This window comes from Mustela erminea, chromosome 2, assembly GCF_009829155.1.
Source record: "Mustela erminea isolate mMusErm1 chromosome 2, mMusErm1.Pri, whole genome shotgun sequence".
Lineage (NCBI taxonomy): Eukaryota > Metazoa > Chordata > Mammalia > Carnivora > Mustelidae > Mustela > Mustela erminea.
Window position 1 is genome coordinate 67,319,563 of NC_045615.1, and position 21,197 is coordinate 67,340,759.

The 21,197-nt window shown below is 42.0% G+C and overlaps 2 long non-coding RNA genes across 3 annotated transcripts; one reads left to right on the forward strand and one right to left on the reverse strand.

The window, feature by feature from the left end:
• Window positions 1-602: 602 nt before the first annotated feature.
• On the reverse strand, window positions 603-20,547 carry LOC116584605. Of its 2 annotated transcripts, none has more exons than XR_004283252.1 (3): window positions 20,393-20,547; window positions 19,811-20,279; window positions 603-638 (listed from the first exon to the last, which is right to left on the reverse strand). It is a non-coding gene; the product is annotated as an uncharacterized LOC116584605 (long non-coding RNA). The 2 variants fall into 2 exon arrangements; XR_004283253.1 differs by lacking the exon at window positions 603-638 and adding an exon at window positions 17,937-18,453.
• Window positions 18,993-20,974, forward strand: LOC116584606. Its single transcript, XR_004283254.1, has 2 exons — window positions 18,993-19,507; window positions 20,185-20,974. It is a non-coding gene; the product is annotated as an uncharacterized LOC116584606 (long non-coding RNA).
• Window positions 20,975-21,197: the final 223 nt, after the last annotated feature.

A 21,197-nucleotide genomic window follows, 5' to 3' on the forward strand; every position in this document is an offset into this window, starting at 1 on the left:
TTTTAATATACATTATTCTAGTGGAAATACGATTACTCTCTTAATGAATTTGAGGATGAAACTGTTCTTTAAAAATATTTCACAATTACCAGTATCTTCATCTTCAAAGCACAATAGATAAGTCAAAGTTTGCATAACATTCTTATATGTTGTACATAAATATTAATCCCAATTTATGGATGGTAAAACTGAGAAAGACTTAATAACTTCAGAGACAATTGGTAAAATACTATAGTTTTGTTTTCCACATTTCTGCTTTAAAATATTATTACATTAAACACAATTATCTAATAAGTAAAGTATTACAGACACGTTTTTATAATTGTAAATATTATCGTAGCAATAATTCCTAAGATATTTTTAAGGATGAGAACATTAACTCATCTTCTGTGTATTTTATTTTTATTATTCAAAAAAATAATATAGCTCTTAGGAGACCCCCAAAACTGAATTAAGAATTAAGACTTAAGGGCGCCTGGGTGGCTCAGTTGGTTAAGCCACAGCCTTCAGCTGAGGTCATGATCCCGGAGTTCCAGGATGGAGTCCCGCATCGGGCTCCCAGCTCCATGGGGAGTCTGCTTCTCCCTCTGACTTTCTCCCCTCAGATGCTCTCTCTCTCTCAAATAAATAAATAAAATCTAAAAAAAAAAAAAAAGAATTAAGAGTTAAGAATCCTCTGCTTTTCCCCAACTCTATCATCAGTAATTATATGACTCTGATTAGCTGATTAAAAGCTTAACCCTTACATGCATGGCATGTAATGGACTCTCTAGATGAACCTCAGACAATAGATTATGAAATGGCTCCCAGTGGAGAAAATTATTTATGCTTACCTTCTTTGTATTTTATGATATGCAACTTGACTTTAAATGTTATAAATCATTCTTATCTACAGAGTTCTGCTTTAAAATGAGGCCAAAGCTGAGTCTAATAGCTTCAGAAAATACATCAATCTCAAAGAAGTCTTTTTTTTTTAATCTTCACACAAAATAAGGAGAACAAGAGGTATCTTCCTCCTGTAGTTGTCTTTCTGCTTTTTTTCCCAGATGGTCATGTAATTGAGAAAACGCTAACGACATTCCTTGGAACTGCACCGTGCTGTCCACCGTGCTACCTACGAGGAAACATCTGTAAGACTTTGAAGGTTTGTGTAAGGGAATACCGAAAAATCTGCTATTTATTGCAGATGACTAAACAAATGTATTTGAGATCAGATGGGAAAGCTGCCATTTTAAAGCATTTTGCATTTAAAGCCGTTTAAAGTCATTTTGCAAAGTTTACCTGACATTTTAGACCAGGATTTTTCTGTACTGCATTCTTTATAGTTAGCAATCTAGTCTGTGTTTCCAGTGAGGAAATCATTATTTTTTTAGAGAATTGGAAGCACCAAAGGATGCTTTCATATGCTATTTAAAATCTACCATTCTGGGGTGCCTGGGTGGCTCAGTGGGTTAAAGCCTCTGCCTTCCGCTCAGGTCATGATCCCAGGACCCTGGATCCCAGGGTCCTCTCTGCTCATCAGGAACCTGCTCCCCCCTACCCCCGCCTGCCCCTCTGCCCACTTGTGATCTCTGTCTGTCAAATAAATAAATAAATTGTTTAAAAACTAAAAATAAATTAACAAAATCTATCATTCTATAACTTTTAGCCTTTTTTTCTTTTTCTTGCCTTTGAAGGAACACAGTATATGCAGGAGGTACTCATTACATGTTTCCTGTATTACTGCTTTAAACACATGTACAGATTCTATGTCACCCCTAAGTCTACTCAGGGTATCACCACTTGTTCTCATATCCTCTTTATGTTATATTGTGTTGTTTTCACTATACTGAATGGCCTTTAGTACTCTCAGTGACTTTTCTTTCTTTTTTTTTTTTAAAGATTTTATTTATTTATTTGACAGAGAGAGACACTGCGAGAAGGGGGGAACACAAGCAGGTGGACTGAGAGAGCAAGAAGCAGGCTTCCCGCTGACCAGGGAGCCTCATGCAGGGCTCGCATTGGGTCTCAATCCCAGGACCCTGGGATCATGACCCAAGCCGAAGGCAGACACTTAACTGAGCAACCCAGGCGCCCCCTCAGTGACTTTCCCAATGGCTTTCAAAGTATGTGACTCAGACTATATACAGTATCTTAAATTGATGTAAGTCTAGAAATGGACAATCACCATAGTTGTTACGGAAACTTTATTTAATGGATGCAGTTGAAAAACATAACATTTTAAAGCAGTCAGTTCATATTACTGCCTCAGGATGAGACTGTAGTTCACTATATTAGTTACCTGTTGCTGCATAAAAATTACCTCAAAACTTAGCAGCCGAATGGGGCTCCTGGCTGGATCAGTCAATGGAGCATGTGACTCTTGATCTTGAGGTTGTAAATTTGAGCCCCACATTGTGTATAGATATTACTTAAAAATAAAATCTTAAAAGAGGCGCCTGGGTGGCTCAGTTGGTTAAGCATCCAACTCTTGGTTTCAGCTCAGGTCATGATTCATGGTTGTGAGATTGAGTCCTGTGTTGGGCTCTGTGCTCAGCACAGAGTCTACTTAAGAGTCTCCCCATCTCCCTCCACATCCCCTCTTGCCATGTGTGTGTGCTATTGCTCTTAAAAAAAAAATAAATAAATAAAAATAAATAAAATCTTAAAAAAAAAAACTTAGTGGCTGAAAATAATAACAAACATTTATTATCTTAAACGATTTCTGTGGCTGAGGAATTTGAGAATAACTTAGCTGGGTAGTCCTTGGTTCAATGTCTCTCATGAGATTATAGTTAAAATCTCATCTAGGCCTACATCCCCTGAAAATTTGGCTGGGGCTGGAGGATCTACTTCTACCACGGCCCACTTATATGGCAGTGGAGTTCATTTTGACTCAGTTCCTTACCACATGGATCTGTCCTTATGGCTCCTTGAAGCTCCTCATGACATGACATGATATCTGACTGCTCCAGAAGTGAATGATCCAAGAGACAGCAAGGCAGAAGCTGCAATATCTTTTATGTTCTTATCTTGAAAGCTACACATTGCCATTTTCATAATAGACTATCGGTTACATAGCTTAACCCAATCCAGTATGGGAGGGGTCTACACAGAGGCATGAATATCAGGAAGCAAGAGCTACTTGAGGGCCATGTCACAAACTGATACTAAAATCCATCCTCTATCCCCTAACAATTAAACTCCCTACCACAGGTAAATTAAACCCTCACCTTCTCAAGGTCACCAAACATTGCATCCCCTTACAACATCATCTCAAAGTCAAGAATCTTGATATCTTAAACCAGGCCCAAAGGTGGATGAAGCCACTGGATGGCTCTCTTGAGTCATAGCCTTAGATCTTTCCAAGGTCTTAGCAAACAAAGGATTTTACTGCTCTCCCCTCAGATTCATTTTCATACCATAATGGCCTGGTGGAGCCTGGATTTGATCTTTGTTCGGAAACCATTTCTTTGTTTTAGCATTGTTTCCTTTTCTAGCCTTGGAAGGCATATGTCATCATTTCCACAATATCTTATTAGCTATGTAAGTTAATTTTATTCATTGTGGGAGGGGATTGCAAGAAGATGTCAATTATAAGAACCTGGAATCATTGGGTTCGTGAAGCCTGGATACTACATCCACTAACATCTTGGATAAATTAATTTTTAAAAAATCCTGTTAAGCCAGCTTCATCCCTTTTGGTATTTATTGATTTTTTTAAAAATTCTAAAAATCACCCACATTTATCATTAAGTTGCCATTGTAGTTTCAATTCTATATTACAACCTTTTCAGATCTTTTTGAATTTTTTTGAAGAATTTTTTTTTTATTATTTTAGAGAGAGAGCAGGAGGAGAGAATCTCAGCAGACTTCCTTCCGAGTGTGGAACCTTGACTTGGGCTCAATCCCACGACTCTGAGATCATGACCTGAGCCAAAACCAAGAGTCAGATGCTTAATAGACTGAACCACCTAGGCACCCGATCTCTTTGAATTTTAATTCTATCATATGAACAACTCTGCACAGCTTTGAATTCTTGATAAGTATGATAGTTATGGAATTTTTAAAAAATACATTTACTGGGGGACCTGGGTGGTTCAGTTGTTAAGCGTCTGTCTTGGGCTCAGGTCACGATTCCAGGGTCCTGGGATCAAGCTCCACACTGGGCTCTCTGCTCAGCGGGAAGCTTGCTTCTCCCTCTCTCACTCCCCCGCTTCTGTTCCCTCTCTCTTTGTGTTTCTCTAACAAAAAGATAAATAAAAGTTCTCTAAAAAATACATTTATTGGGGGCACCTGTGTGGCTCAGTAGGTTAAAGCCTCTGCCTTCAGCTCAGGTCATGATCCCAGGGTCCTGGGATCGAGTCCCACATTGGGCTCTCTGCTCAGCTGGGAGCCTGCTTCCTCCTCTCTCTGCCTGCCTCTCAGCCTACTTGTGATTTCTGTCAAATAAATAAATAAAATCTTTTAAAAAATGCATGTATTGATAGAAATGTTGCTAAACATTTGTGTCTCTAGACCGATTTAGACCATTTTGTTGATAAAATAAGTACATATATCTTCACCTACACTATTCTAGAAATGACACATTAAATTCATTCTCTGTCATATATAAATAGGGGTCCATTTTTCCCATGCACATAAAAAGTAAACAGCAGGAAGCTCCAACTTCATCAGGAACTCTAATATATTTCAAAAGATTGATTAACTAAACAGGCAAAATCCTCAAGAAATGAGTACTGAAGACTACAATGTTTTAAATTCTTTAGTGTGAAAACTTGAAACATAACTTATTTACTAAGGCTTTAGACAAAATATCAGCATTTGGCAAAGTTAGGGGGTGGAATAAATTCATTATCCTTTGCTCACTCCTTAAGAATAGAAACAATGTTTTTCTCATTGTTTGTGCCCATTGGACTTAGCAAAATACTTTATGCTCATAGATCCTTAATAAATACTTTTAACTGTTGAATTGGTTGATAAATTATTGACAGATCATGAGTTCCCCCTTCTCAAATTTCTTGGTACCCAATTCCTCTTTGCCAGTGTCTGCTACACTACTGAAATCTTTCCGTAGTGTTCCAAGATGGGAATCTTTTTCAATCTTCCTCTATTCAATCAAAAGTTGACTATTTTTAATAAGAAAGAAGTTAGACAGTCTAATAACATTTAGGGACCATGGGCAATGCCTGACTCTATATTAGGGCATCTAATGATGTGGATTTCTGATAGTTAAACTAACAAATAAGTGAAAAGTTTTGGGCAAGCTTTAGGCTGCCTTACAACCATAATAGGTTACCATCAATTTGTGTTCTCAGTAAGATCAGTCTTGGTTGAACGTGTCAGTTGGTGAATTGTCTTCCAGGAAAATCTGGAATCCCTAATATTGGGATTCCAAAACTATATTCCTATGTGTTCCTTGTCATGATTCTTTTTCTCTGTCACCTAACTTAGGAATCAGTTCTTTAGATGAATAGCATCTCTCTATTTCTGTTAGTGGCTCATCATTCAGTCAATCACATAAACTCAAAAATTTTAGAAGCACCTGGGTGGATCAGTTGGTTAAGCATCTGCCTTTGGCTCATGTCATGATCCTGAAGTCCCAGGACTAAGCCCTGCATTGGGCTCCCTGCTTGACAGGGAGTCTGCTTCTCCTTCCTCCATACCCCAGTATAAACCTTTCAGTTTACCTCTCTTTATAGTTTGGTTTCACATCCTTGCATTAACCTATCAAAGTACGGCATCTATCCATTCATTATTTTGCTCAAAAACCTCACTTCCATCTACTCAGTGCCTATACAATTAACTACAAACTTCTTAGTCTGGTTTCAGTGTCTGCAACATTCTATCCACAATTTAGCTTTCCAGATTTACCTTCTACTACTTTGACACACTGTATTATTCTGTCTGCGAAACTCCTCCTACATCTACCCTTAAATCTGCCCATTTTTCAAAACCAAAATCAAGAAGTATCTTAGACATGCTTTAATCCTCCCAGCCCAGAAGTAGTCTCACTCTTTTCTGAAAGCCCAGGGTACTTTGTACTACTCCTAAGTTACTTACTGAATTCTGACTTAGGATTCAGTTATATGCTTACATGATTTATCTCTTCTTATATATTTTAAACTTCCTGAGAACATAGGTTATATCATTCCATGTATAGTAGTTAGCACATCTGCTTTACTTAGAGGTGGTTGTTCCTGAATTGGAACCATTATGAAATCAGTTGGGTAAGCATTCTACATTGGATTGTAGTGGTGAATAAGATCACAACATAGTGTAGTCAAGAGAAAAACTGTTGAAGGTCAAACAATCTCACATTTAAATTTTGTTTTACCAGTTTGTAGTTATGTGATTTGTTGCAAATTAGCTAATCTCATGGCATCTCAATTTCTTCATCTGGAAAATGGGAATGAATGCCTATTTCATAGATTTAATATCATCATTAGTGAGATGTTGGGTATAAAACACTTATTTTAATAAATCATTATTACCTTCCTATATTCTATTGTTCCTAGCATAGTATTTGATAATTTTTTTATTAAATAAATGAATTATATAGTAAACAAAACATATTATGAATTATAATTCAAACATGCATGTATATTTAATAATTAATAAAAAACATTAGAAGGACATAAAAGAAAGGATAAAAAAGGGAAGAGCAAAGTTGGGAATCAAGATACTACATTTTTTTTAAGTGAGCAAGAAATTTAATTTATGACACAGACCTATAGTCTTAACTCTACAGAATATGCTGGGAATTCCTGACAATTTTCTAATGGGAAAAACCTAATTACCTATTTTTAATTATTATAGTTAACATCTTAAATTACATATAAAAATGTTTAATACTGCAGCTTATGGGAAGCCCAGCCAGGCTCCAGATTCACAGCCACTGGGGAATTTCTGTGCCAGACCACCCACTACGAAAGTGAAAAGTTGGTACCTTTGCCAGTGTGGAAATTTCTTCAGAAAAGAGCTCTAAACTGTTGTAACCATTTCTCCCAGGAAGAAGGGGGGTGGGACAGCACATGAGAAATTACTGGATAAACACAAATTGCCCAGCTTTCAAAGTAATAATCAAAAGTGGAATTAGTGCTTTTAGCATCACAGCTCTCCTGAACTTAAGTATGTTTATATGCATTTGGGCTGACTTTTTCAGTCCGTTTCTTTGGAGGACACAAACTTAAATGAATAAAACTAGAATTTCAAGGCAAGTCACGCTATTTAGTTATAGCTCATTTGGATTTTTGTTCATTTTTTATCATCTTTCTCAAAATGTCTTTAAAAACAAGTCATTCAAATAGTAATATTGTAATAGTGTTTGCCTCTTGAAATCTTGTTTCAAGTTTCTTGGGATAACCTTTCATTATGAAAGCAAAAGAAATATCCAAATGGTGGTTAAACCTGGAGAAGTTATAAAAGGGTGCACAGGGTAGGCAAAGGGATAACTGGATGACGGACGCTAAGGAGAGCATTTGTTGTAATGAGCCCTGGATGTTATATGCAATTGATAAATCGCTAAATTCTACCCCCTGAAACTAACAGTGCACACTATATGTTAGCTAAATTGAATTTGAATTAAATATTTAAAAAAAAAAAAGGAAGGGTACACAAAATTAGTCTCTGCTCATAACTTTTCCATTTTGGAAAAATTAATATTTGACATCTTTTATCTTAAAGGTATTATCTCATCTATAAATAGGAACAGTGTGAAAATCTACTTTCTTGGACTAATGCAGAACAGATGTTTGTGAAAGTGCCTGAAATATAATAGACCTTCAATAAATATTATTGTGTTGGCAAAAAAGCTTAACAGGAGTTTGTATGTTTGTGTACACAACTCTACTTTACCCCCTCCATACTTCCCAGGTAGTATTAGCGGAGGACACCAGAAGATGAGATTTTTCTTCTGACAGCAGTGCCTTTGAGGATCTCAAAAGACGAAATCATAGTTTCAAAAGCACTTTCTTCTGCTTCTTCCAGGGGAGAAGAGTATTTATGGGGGTAGGAAAGGGACACTCTATTGAAGCAAGAACTTTTGGCTGTAAGTAACAGAAACCTGATTTTAACTACCTTGAACAAACCAGGAAATAAATATTGACCCAAGTAGCAAAATCTCAGGAAGGCCATGGACCTCAAGGATCACAGAAACAAGGACGCATGGCTAGAGTCACTCTCCATCCAACTCTAATCTGTGCTACTCTCTGAGTCAGCTTCCTGTCTTACTAGAGACTGCAACCTTCTACCCTGGAGAACCTCGCTTTAGAAATCTCTTCATGAAAAGGACTTCTCTCTAAAGTCCATTTGAAATTCCTAAAGAGGGACTGAAGGGTCAGCCCAGGTCATATCCCTCTTTTTGTGAATAGAGAGACCAATTCTATAAATGGCAGCCTCCACTAGACAATATAGTTTAAGTAAAGAGAAGAGCATTTCCTCCAAAAAGAAGACACTTCTGTTTCCAGAAGAAGGAGGGTGGTGCTGGGCAGACAAAAGAAATAGTTTTAAAATTATACTTCTAAAAACTCAGAATTTTACTTACTAGATATGAAATAAAATATATTTTTCAGTTGCTTGTTATTTTCTATAAATTTATTTTCCTCTCTCTTAGTGTTTGTCTTATATTTCTTCTATCTCGAATGTTTTTCTTAAACTGAACCACTAAGTCCTGTTCTTTCCCTCCTTCAAATCTGTGCTTAAGTTTGACTTCATTTGAGGGCCCTTATTGCATGGAGCACTGGGTGTGGTGCATAAACAATGACTCTTGGAACACTGAAAAATAAAATAAAATTAAAAAAAAAGATTCACTTCCTTGACTTCAGGTAAAATGTAGCTAATTGGATAAATTTATCTCTCTTTCCCCCCAAATGCGATTAAAATGGCAGGGGTGGGGGTGCCTGGGTGGCTCAGTGGGTTAAAGTCTCTGCCTCAGCTCAGGTCATGATCCCAGGGTCCTGGGATAGTCCCACTTTGGGCTCTCTGCTCAGTGGGGAGCCTGCTTCCTCCCCCCATCTCTCACTATCTGCCTCTCTGCCTACTTGTGATCTCTGTCTGTCAAATAAATAAATAAAATATTTTTAAAAATAATTTAAAAAAACAGAAAAAAAAAACAAAAAATGGTAGGGGGGAGGGGAGAGAGAGTAAAGAAAGAGAGGGAGAAAAAGAGAACCTTAAGTGCAAAGAATAACGGGGGACACTGCAACAGATGAAAAGTGACAAAAACTTATAGAAGTAGATACATAGTAGATTAGTTACCTATTGTAATATAACAAGTTTCTTAAAACTTATTTTCTTAAAACAACAAATATTATGTCACCCAGTTTTTGTTTTTGTTTTTGTTTTTAAGATTTTTATGTCACCCAGTTTTGAGGGGAAGGAATCTGGGAGCAGCTTAGGCGGCGGTCAAGTTGCTGGCCACAGCTGCAGTCATTCAGGGAGCTGGAGAATCCACTTCCAAGCTCACACACATGGCTGTTGGCAGGAGGCTTCGGTTTCTCACTATAAAGAAATACTTGATGCTTGTGAAATACTAACTACAATAAGAGAAAGTGTAATAGTAGAGAAGCTAGCTGACGCCACCTAAATCAAGTAAGCAATGTAACATCAGGAGATACTGTTAGAATGGACGTTGTGTGCCTAAGAACAGAGCATTGTTTCTATGTTATTCCTGAATATCACAGAAGATATGTAATTGGAAGCTAATCACATGAAAACATCACATGCACACCCCAAACTGAAAACCATTCCACAAAATACCTGACCTATAATCTTCAAATGTGTTAAGTTCATGAAAGTGTGTTATGTGTTTGGATGCGGCTATGGGAGCACACAGGAGGGGCCCCTCTATCTAATCAATGCCAAGATGTCAGGGAAGACTTTTCCAGTGTAAGGGGATATCTAAGCTGTTACTTAGGGTTAGGATAGGAAGGGACAATGGAGGGTGAGGAGAGGCAAGAAAGGAGGAGAGGCAAGAAAGGAGGAAGAAAGAAGTCATAATGTACAAGAACAAGGAAAAATCATTTCATTATATGTCAACTGATGAGTGTGTGCACTCTTTCGTTAATATTAGCAAGAGTTTGCTCCTTTTCCTGTCCAATCTAAAATGTCACATTTCAGGGGCTCAGGTGGTAGAGCATTCAACTCTATCTCAGGGTGTGAGTTCAAGTCCCACATTGGGGGTAGAGATTATTTAAAAAAATAAAATAAAAAATAAAATGTCACATTTCAAATTAGCTTCTGAGGTTATGCCTATTACTTTAGTCTAAGAAATGTGTCTTGAGACACATGTGAAAGAGTAGAACAAATTTGCCATTGATTGTCTCAGTTACTATAATCATTTCTTTTTCAAGCACTAATCAATCATCTAATAAACTGACTAGGCAACATTATTTTCAGAGCAGTTTTAATATATTTCCTTTATATGTCTTTCATGAATGGCATTTTCTAATTGTGTCAACAAAAGTGATACAGAAGACTAAATTCTTTCACACTGGCCGTTTATTTAGTGGTTGAGAGAACAAACCTCTTGTCAGATTGTGTCTCATTTGAGTCCCATTCTAGACCTGACTCTGCCCCATTGGCTGGTAACCTGAAGCAAGTCCCCTCTGAGCATCAGTTTTCTTATCTGTCAAAAACAGACAAACAAACAAAAAACAGAAACAAACAGACAAACAAAAAAACCAGTATCTATTTTATAGGATGGTTGTGAGAACAGATTGAAATATGTGAGCATGGGGTGCTTGGGTAGCTCAGTGGGTTAAGCCTCTGCCTTTGGCTCAGGTCATGATCTCAGGGTTCTGGGATCTAGTCTCACATCGGGCTCTCTGCTCAACAGAGAGCCGGCTTCCCCGTCTCTCTCTGCCTGCCTCTCTGCCTACTTGTGATTTCTCTCTGTGTGTGACAAATATATAAATAAAATCTTAAAAAAAAAAAAATACGTGAACAGCATTTATCAAAGTGCTTGGCACATAGAAAGATTCAATACATCAAATCTTTGCATCACCCTATAGTTATGTTTAGAAAAGATAATGCATAAAATCAGGTCTAATATAATGGCAAAATATATTTAGAGTGCTGTGAAAAGAATAATGGCCTGTTGTTTCTTGAGTTTGTAGATGATTTTCTAATTGATGATTACAGTGCCTGAACCAGTCAAACATAATTTGTCTACTCTATCTCATCTTGCAATTTCCCAGTCATCTTTCCCTTTGATTTTTTGAATCCCCAGCCTTATATAGAGGGGATTCTAAAAAACGGCAAAGCCAGGACGAATGCTTCTTCCAGAAGAGATGGGATTTTGAAAACCATATAGGCACTGCAAAACTCACCTAATTATAACTCAACCATTTCAGCTCCTGCATATATATACTTGTTCGTATAAGTATTCATATGTTTACTTAACATAATAAAGTAAAGCATCTTTTCTGGTATATAACAAGACTGATTAAATGTTCCATACATGTCTCACCAAAAGTAATATCAATCTTCCCTTTGTTCTGGTGAAATGTGTTTATTGTTTATGACAGCCTCTGGAAAGTGGGAGTGGAGAAGGTAAATGATCTAAGGAATATTTTGCTACCAGTAAATTAATCAAAAATATTTGAAGTTTGGGGCACGTGGGTGGCTCAGTGGGTTAAAGCCTCTGCCTTCGGCTCAGGTCATAATCCCAGGGTCCTGGGATCGAGCCCCACATCGGGCTCTCTGTTCCACGGGGAGCCTGCTTCCTCCTCTCTCTGCTTCTGCCTGCATCTCTGCCTACTTGGGATCTCTGTCTGTCAAGTAAATAAATAAAATCTTTAAAAAAAAATTTGAGGTTTATGGGGCAACAATTAGCACAAGTAAAAATAACCATGGTTTGTTTGGTCTATGACTTTACTCAAAGTCTGATTGGGTTAGTACTTTTTTGTTTTTTAATTTTTCACATGAAATGAAAAAAAAATTGTTCATCATTTGTTGTGAAGCACTATATTTTGCTGTTTATTATGAATAGTTAAATTGTTAGGAATGTAAAATTATGGTGAAGATTAGAGGTCTCTTAACTAGTAGAATGGTCCTAGGTTCTGACATTATAAACTTGGAACTTTTGTCATCTACGTGCCCCCATCCTCCAACCACCATGTACATGTCTCTTTCCTGTCTCTCTCACCACACACATTCTCCAAGCTACCAAGAAACGTTAAAATATGTCCAGTACCATATGAACCTAATCATCACCCTAAAAATGATATGATTATCTTAAAAGTGCTCTGATATTTTTAAAAAAATGATGGCAGTGACATCTGCTATGGAATTCTTTTACATAACTGATTTGTTGAGAGGAATTTAGGAAAACATTAGAATTAATCTGAGATTCAATTCATGCCAATTTGATAGATTTTAATATCTTAGGCCTTTGATTTTTGTGAACAATGTTTTTAATTATACCATTTGATCAACAGGCATTTATTGAACACGTACTACTTAGCAAGTGTGGTTCCAGGCTCCAACAAAAAAAACTTAAAATGAACCCAAAATCTTAACTCATGGTAAAACATCCCACAGGGTAACTGACAAGGGAGTAATATAGATTAAAAAAAAAAAAAAGTTTTCAGTTATGGAAACACCGAGTGTCCAGAAATGAAATTTTAAAAGTAAAAAAGAGAGAATCATGAGGGTAGAATTATCTCTAAAAAAGATGTTGGAAGAAGTTAGAAAGGAAAAGGAATCAATGAGGGTTGGAAATAGGGAAACTCTTCTGTGGAGGAAGATATCTTTCTACTAAATTCTAATCTGAAAATGCAGGATGACAATGAAGGTGTTTTCTAACCATGAAAGGAACAGAAATCACCATAAAATACTGCTGACTGAATAACAATAGGATATAACACAAGAAAAATAAGTAGCTTTGTTTGGAGAGATGCAGAAAGGAATTCATATTAGCACATAAATTCTACATAGGACTGTATCTGGGTTCTTTTAGAATATATAATTTTGACAATATGCGTAAGTGGTAGTTTCAGGCAAAAGGAACTTCCAAACTGAGAACAGTACACTGAACTGAGATGTCCCACTTTGGTGGTCATAATACCAAGGGCAACACCGCCTGGGATGAAAAGTTTGCTATTCACTGACCCCTCCTGGACATCCTGTTTCCAGCATAGCTTTATTAAAAGAATGTTCGCAGTCCCTCTGTTGCTGTGAAAAAGCATATTCCAATGTTGCATGCTTTACTGACACCTTTACTGGCCACGCAAGCACTCCATATTTATGAATACAAATGGTTTACAAGTAGACTGGATAAAGCAACTTTTCATATCTGGAAGAGTAAACACTAGGAAGCCTTAGTTCAAAAGAGGGGACAAAAGGAGGATAATCCAGCAGCAGCCAAAACTCTGGGGAGAATCTCCTGAGGTGAAGAAGAGCCCACAGAAAAGGAAGAAATGGGATGGCAGGAAATGAAGGGAAGGTAAAGAAGAGGGATGCAAAGAGAGAGACATAACTTTCTCCCATCCATGAAGTTGTGTTGGCAACAGCTCTTCCGAACCCTCTGTCCTCGACAAGGCGTGTAGGCATTGCACGTGACTACAGAGTCCAGCAGAGTCCTGGCTTGGCAGCTGCTCCAGCCTCTATGGCCTCATCTTCTCTCCACTTCCACGGTGGCACCTCACCCAGATTCCTTTCTTGTCAAACTTGTTTCCAATCACCCAAGCCCTCTAGTCTGTGACCTCTTGGTCAAACTGTCTGTTACACAGGACGCAAATAGGTTGAGAATGTCAGATAACATGGTAATTTTGTGGGGGGAGAAGACAGAGTGAGCACTGCAAGACCCTTTATCTAATCCCTTTCCCCAGCTACCTGCACCTTTAATAGTAAAGGCCCTTTCCCCACCTGTGTTTCTCTGAGTCTCTAAGTCACTGCAGGGCAACTGAGTGTGACTCATGTCTCTTTTTATTTGCGTTGATGTGTTCATTCCCTCTGGGGAGCTAACTGGTAGAACATTTGAGTCAATTCTATTTTTCCAAGGGAAGTGGAGTAACACAAAGTTGGGTGATGACAAAAGTGGGTTGTATTGCTCTACAGTGATCACATAAAAATACTGTGTGCTCTGAACTTAGGGCACTGACACTACTTGAAGTGATGAATATTCCGTAACCACATCTTACCCTCAAAGTCCTTTCTCCTAGAACTGATTAATATTCAACTATTACAAATACACCACATGCCTGATACCTGCTGAGGCTCTGGAACATTGTTCCCTGAATGTCCCTGCTGCCCTCCTCTACCTCCCACCAGAAATTCTCACAATCAGTTTACAGGCTGCAAACACGCTGGAGAAGTGGTTTCTGAAGAAGCTATGACATGACCATGAGAGTAATGGAATGCTGCACAGCTCACACCAAGTGCATAAGCCACACCAGATGCAAAAGTCACTTTCTCACACCCCTGAGTACAAAGATTTGGGTGAAGGTTTTCGGTAAAAATTATGCTGCTTCGGGGTGCCTGGGTGGCTCAGTGGGTTAAGCCTCTTTCTTAGGCTCAGGTCATGATCTCAGGGTCCTGGGATCCAGCCCTGCATAAGGCTCTCTGCTCAGCAGGGAGCCTGCTTTCCCCTCACTCTCTAGCTGCCTCTCTGCCTACTTGTGATATCTCTCTCTCTCTCCCCCTGTCAAATAAATAAAATCTTTTTAAAAAAAAAAATTATGCTGCTTCAATGACCAGGTCATAGATAGAGTCCAAGGAGGGGAGTCAGGGTGTTGCCTGGTCAATAAATCTTTACTAGAAGGTTATTATGGTCCAGGCACTGTGTTTTGAGTAAAGCAACTATTGTGGATAGAAATAAGCCAATCTGCCTTAGAAGTAGGAGAATTACTCTGCAGGTTGGTTGGCAGCTCCTGAAAGCTTTATATAACATTACATCGTTCTCTTGCTAGCACCTTCTTTATCTCTTTCCTTGAATAGGGGAGAGGGGAAGGGAGAGGTTCGACAAAGGGTGTGAGAGATTTGGAAACAGAATGACCTTTCTATTCAGGGATTTGCTGAACACCACGACATGCTAATGTTTCCAGGTAAGGGCAAAAGAACTCAGGAGGTGCACTAAACTTGAATTCTTTCCCAGTAGTTACCTTTTCATAAATTCTGTATATTTGACGGGGCAAGTGGGTCTAGCCAGTACTTACGTTTAAAGAAATAAATCAGAGTGGGAAACAGGCTGGACCCAGGAGAGGGGAGTCGGGGTGGGACCTGAGGTTCGGATTTCCGTAGGACCGTGCGTAAGGGTTCAGCCCGGGGGAGGAGCAGCCCCCACCCACTCCCCTTGCACCGCCCACCTTGCGCCTCCACTCAGGCTCCAGCCTGACTTGCAGAGGGCTCCCGCTCCACACACGTCCCACCCAGCTCTGCCTCCCAGGGTCCATCCAATGCGCCAGGGGTGGTGGTGGATTCCCGGAGTCGACCCATCAGCTTGGGTTCTTGACCATGTAGGCGGCCTCTCCTAGAACTTCAGCTACTCTCGCTAATTTTAAGATACGAAAGGCTGTTCCAGGACTTTCTGTGTACCTCAGGTGTGAAAGGAAAGGAAATTCGCTTGCGTTTGAAAGCTCAAACATCAGGTTACTCAAGGAGAACGGCTGGTTCGATGACCCCCATCTCCCCCGCCTCCACCTAAGCTCACGGGCCGGCAGGCGAATGATCCCTAGGAAGTGGATGCCAGAAGGGTCTGTGCATTGGGCCGGGGACATTGCCAGGGCAGCTCTTGGCGCAGAGCTCGCTATAGGTCGTCTCTCCCAGGATCGGATAGATGATTCATTTTTATATGTAACGTTTTACTCCACTCTATAGCTCTGGCTGGTTAATGTTCAACCCTAGGGCTTCGAGAGGCAGCTCTCGGGAGGCAGGCAGGGATGACCCATTCAAGGTATATGGCCGCTCGGGAATGAAGGCACAGAAGCCCGAGAGAGGGTGAGGAGGGTTGTGGCGGGGAGTCGGCGGGTGGGGCGGGGCGCTGCTCCGGCCTGGGCCTCCCTGGGCCGACTTCCGAGACTGCGGAGAAACCAAGCTCTCCGGGGCCCGGGCCGGCAGGCGCCCCTGAGGCACAGCCAACAAGCAAAGCTCAGCCTGGGCCCCGACCGCCCACGACGCCGCAGCCTGAGCCGAGAGCGGCGCGTGCGGGGGGCGAAGAGAGCGCGGACGCGGGGGCGGGTGCTTCGCCCCAGAGCGACCTCAGGGCGGCTCTGTGCTGCCCCAGCGACCCGGTGGCGATGCTAGCCTGGCGCTTCGGCTCGGGGACGCCGGAGGGAGGTGGGCGCGCGGCGGCAGCTGAGGATTAGGTTCGGGTGTTATCGCCCCGAGGGACGTGCAAACGCTAGTGCGGGGACACGAAAGGGGTCCTCGGAGGTGCGTGGGTTGCCTTCTGGGCCGCCACTTCTCCGGGCGCCTCTGAAAATAGCGTCAGGGTAATGCGAAGCAGCACGTCTTGCCATCGCCCTTCTCCCTCGTTGCCCGGCCAAAAAAAAAAAAAAAAAAATGTACATTAAGATAAAGCAGCTGTTCTGGTCAGTAGAAGGCGGTAGGACAGGAGTGTGCCCCAGCCACAGTTCAGTGAGGCCGAAGGCCAGGCAAGTTCAGGTGGAACGGCCGCACCCTGGGTCCTTCTAAGAGTTGGGCCGCGTGGCTCCCGCAGAACCGCTGGGTCCGGAAGATCCTGGTCAGATGTCCAGATTGAGGTCCCCTAGAGCTGGGAAGTTGAGAAGGCGGGGGTTGGGGGGATGCTGCAAGGGAAAAGAAGATTCCGGGCTGAGGAGGGGAGCTTCACGCCGCTGAGCAGCAGCCTAGAATTCGCAGGCGGGACTTTTTCTTTCCCCTTCTTCTTTCTTTCTTTCTTTCTCTCTCTCTTTTTTTTTTCTGTCGAAGAAACAAACAAGACCCTGCCTCATCAGATAAGACTGGCTCCTACGATTTCAAGGACTTTAAGCGAGGGCTGGAGGCGCTGAGGTTAGTAGAATAATGTGAATGAACATTGCCTGAGGCCCGCAGAAGGGTTTTATTTTACTTTCTTTTGTTTGATACTATATTATTTTCTAACAAAGTGACCTGTCGTCTGTAGCGTTGGGCTCCTGCAGGCAAAGCCCCTTCCTCGGCACTGGGAATGGCCTGCAGGGTCTCTGCCTCTGTCCACATCAGGGACCCCACCCCGTGCCAGCACACTGCCGCGTGAAATCACACACGCCGGTCATCAACCAAACGCAGGCAGTCGCGTTAAGTGAAGCCAGAGAAGGCCCGGCTAGTCCATCCCAGAGGACAGAGAAAGATACCATGAAGCTTCTACTGGGTGCAGCAACCCTCCCCAGATACCCAGAGAAGCAGAGTTGAGGGGGCTATTGACGCAAGCAGAATGGGGTAAGAGTTCAAGAATTGGGTTGTCACTAGTCTGGGAGCCAAGTGCCGTTTAACATGCTGCCCCACTGCCTTCTCGGGAACAGCTGAGACGGTTCTAGGTCTCACCTTCACAGAGTGAAGATAAATGTTCCTGCCCGGGATTGCGTGGGAGGGGTCCAGCACGGCTGCAAACTGTCGATGAAGACAGGAAGGCTTTGCTACTTCTGGATAGAGGAAGCATTGGTAGAGAGAGTCTTAGGGGCTCTAAGGAAACCACCTCAAACAAGCCTTAGCCCTGGTATATGAGGTCCCAGCATAAGCCGACCATTTTCTAAGCTGATAGAACAGGGGGGGGGAAATAAACCACCCCAAACCAAAAAACCAGAACAAACTAAGAACAAACAAAAAAGCTTTGGTGTTGATAAAGAAAACAGGAGAGGGGGAAGATATGAGGGGAAAGAGACAGGGCAAAGTGGAAGGAGGGGAGCACCTTAAACATGTTTGCAGGAAGAATGGTAGAACTAGGTCTGGAAAGATCCATCAAAGTCAAAGGGTGCAGACACATACCCTGTTCAGTGAGGGCACAATGAGTCTCAACTTAGCCCTTCAGAGAGAAGAAAAAAAAAATGCAGTCCCTCACACAGCTCTCAGAAATTAACACCTTTACCACACATTTATTAATTTTTTAAATATTTCTAAAAAGAAATTTATATAGTTCTTTTAGTCATTTTTTGACAGGAATTTAAGCTTCAACTCTCTCTTGTTTTCCAGTTGCCACTGAACTGTTAATATATTGTTACAAAACAAATAGCAATGATTTTTTAACGCAATTAAGTAGAATTAAATACAACTTTGATGGTCCTTTTATGTTTTCCAGGCCTTCTCTATTCTTCAAAATCTAAAATCAACATTTACATAAAATACATAAAATACTCAGCAAGAAATGAATGAAGTTATACATCCCACGCACAATAAATTCTGGATTCTATCTTTTCAGATAGAATGTCAACAACCAGAAAGCCTCTCTTCATGGGGGGCGGGGAAGAGGTGTTTGAGAAGCAGAGTGACAAATAAACTTTTAAGATTAGAGTAAAATTTCTCTGGTTTCTCTGCTAAAACCTGAAAAGGAAAATAAGGTTTCTATGTAACACATTCTTCTTCTTTTTTTTTTTTAAATCTCTTCTTCAGTTGTCACTTTCTCAAGTTCAGTGAAAATGCAATTGTCAGATTAGGGACGCTGGGGGACGAAAGGTCGTCTTAAAATATTTCTTTTGAAAATCTGCTATAAGAAACTTCTCCCGTTTATTTCTCCTCCATCAGCCACGTTTCTTGGTTCCCCATGTGCTTAGTTAACTGCTGCCTGCGGGGGTGGGGGGGTGGCGCTGGGGAGGGTGTTAATAAATCAATCAATAGAGACTATATTCATAAAGGCCTCTGATCTGATTACACCCCCTCTTTTTTTGGTTCCTCTCTAAAAAATTTACCTCGGCGAGCCAGGGACTCCCAGCGCAGCCCGCGTCAACGGAGAGCTTCGGGCGGGAGGCTGGGGAGCCCCGGCGACGGCGGCGAAGGCGCCCGTGGATTACGATGTGGATTGCAGGGCAGACCTTTGTTTGGTCACATTCGCGACGCCGGGCGGGGGGTGGGGGTGGGGGGGTGGGCGGGGGGCTCAGCAGTTTCTCCTCCTTCGACACCGCGCCAGGTTTTTATAGACTTGCCTTAAAAAGAGTTCTCTGCTCTTCTCAGGGTTAATTTATGGGGCTTTCGAGGAATACTGGGACTTTTAAGATGCTCTTCATTTTCCCCCCATTATTTTTGTTGTTGTTACACTCCTAAAGGCACTCCCGCGTTTCAGCACCTCACAGGACAAGGGTGGGGGTGGAAGAAAGAGCAGGGCCGGGAGGCGAAGGGAGGATTTGTCTCCTAATCAAACCGCCCACATGGCTCAGGTTGCCCAACATCGTTTTTAAAATTAAATTTCTAGCCAAGTTAAGGGCAGTAAAACTCAGATTTAGGAACTGGGAGGAAATTGAGACACAGGTGGGCCACATACACCTTTTCCCAGGTCTCCACCAATTTGAATTCTCTATTAGGGGAATGAAGAGTTTGAGGACTTAAGGGTTTTAAAAGTCTAAAAACCGGGGACAGGCGAGAGAAAGGATTAGAGCAACAGGTGAGGGGTGACTGGGGTGGGGTGGGGTGGGGAGAAAGCCCTTAGACCGCACATTGTGCGGGATTCCTGGTCCAGCACCCCCGCCCCAGCCTCTGGGCACGCAGAAGTGGGGGGCAGAGCACTGAGGCCTAGCCTAGGCTCCTGGGGGCCCGACCTCCGGCTCGCCATCTTTGATCCCAGGCGGGGGAGGTTGGTGTCCATGCTATAGATTACCTTAAAGGTTCCTTTAAGCACTTTAATACACAACTAGCTCAGAAATCATTAAGAGACCTAGAGAAGGAGAAAAAATACCCTCACACTCACCGGTAATAAGTGTTGACATGCAGCAAAAATCGATTGAGTGGAACCGAGGTGGTGGCAGTAGCGATGGCTGAAGAGGGGGACCCGCGTGGGAGCGGGAGGGGCGAGAGGACCGACTCCACTGGCTCGGGAATTAGGCTTTTCTCGCTTGAAAGGAAAAAGAGGGGCAGAAAAGTGTCGGCGGCCACGCGGGGATGGGTATGGGGAACAAGGGGGCTGAAGAGGGTAATTCTTCCTTCTGGAAGTCCAGGGAAAGGAGCTGAGGTGGGAAAAAGGGCTTCTCATCAGTCCCGAGTCTCCGCCCCCAGCCCGCACCACTCAAGTTGGGGATGAGACAACTCTTCCCAAACCTCGACTTCCATTTTTGTTTTCTGCAGATTGATTGATTGCCTCGAAATAGAGTTCTATTCCAGCCAGCAAACTAGGCCGAGGTCCGCCTCCTGGAGCCAGCTCTCCCAAGTCACTCTTGGACCTGCAGGAGAGGCAAATCCTCCCAGCAGGTCTCATTAGTGTTTCCAGCCCCCATCCCCAAATCCCCTCTCCCAGTCCCCTCCCTCCCCTCCCCTGCCGCCCCTCCCCCCATACCAGGCGGAGCTCGGGGAGGCCCGGACCGCTGGGCTCCGCGGCTCCAGAAGCCAAAGTCCGCCCGTGGGGACCGTTTTCCTCTCCACTGCTCTCAAGTGAACAACAAGGACGGAGGTGACCCTCGGCCAAAGGACTTTTATCTGCCCCCCACTGCCGCGTGATCCCTCCGTAGGTTAGAGGCAGAGCTTAAAAAAGAAAGAAAGAAAGAAAGTTAATGTGCATTGAGCACTGATCTTAAATCGGGGACATTATCTGCGATCTCTTTAAGTGGCAGCGGCAGTCCCATGCAGAACAAAGACTCAGTGTTTGAGCCTCAAAAGCTTATAGGTAAAGTTTCAGCCAGATAAAAGTAACCTAAGCGCAAAAACACAGGTTTTCTCGGCTCCAGAAAACTGCTGGCTTCTTTTCGCTCCCTACTCCCCAGGGTGTGTTTGTCCTCGCCCACTGGGGGGAGGAGGGTGACCAGAATAGCAAAGGACCTCAGAATTTACCCTTCATACCCCCTCCCCCAGCGCCTCGGTAATGAATTCCTTCGGACTAAGTCGTATTTGCTACAATTTGTTACGAAATCAAATTTCACATAAAAAAAAAAAAAAGAAAGCTGAAAACCACCAACAAAGGAAGAGCGGGTGCTTAAAGTTCTTTTAAACACTCACACCGACCTCATTCCCCGTTTAGATGTCAGAGGATGGGAGGGAGGGCCAGGGCTGTAATTCATCTTGATTTGCTTCATTGTCCCGCAGTTTGCAAACCATAATCCTGTATAATTTCAGGAACAAGCAGGTTTAGAATTAATGGGTCAATA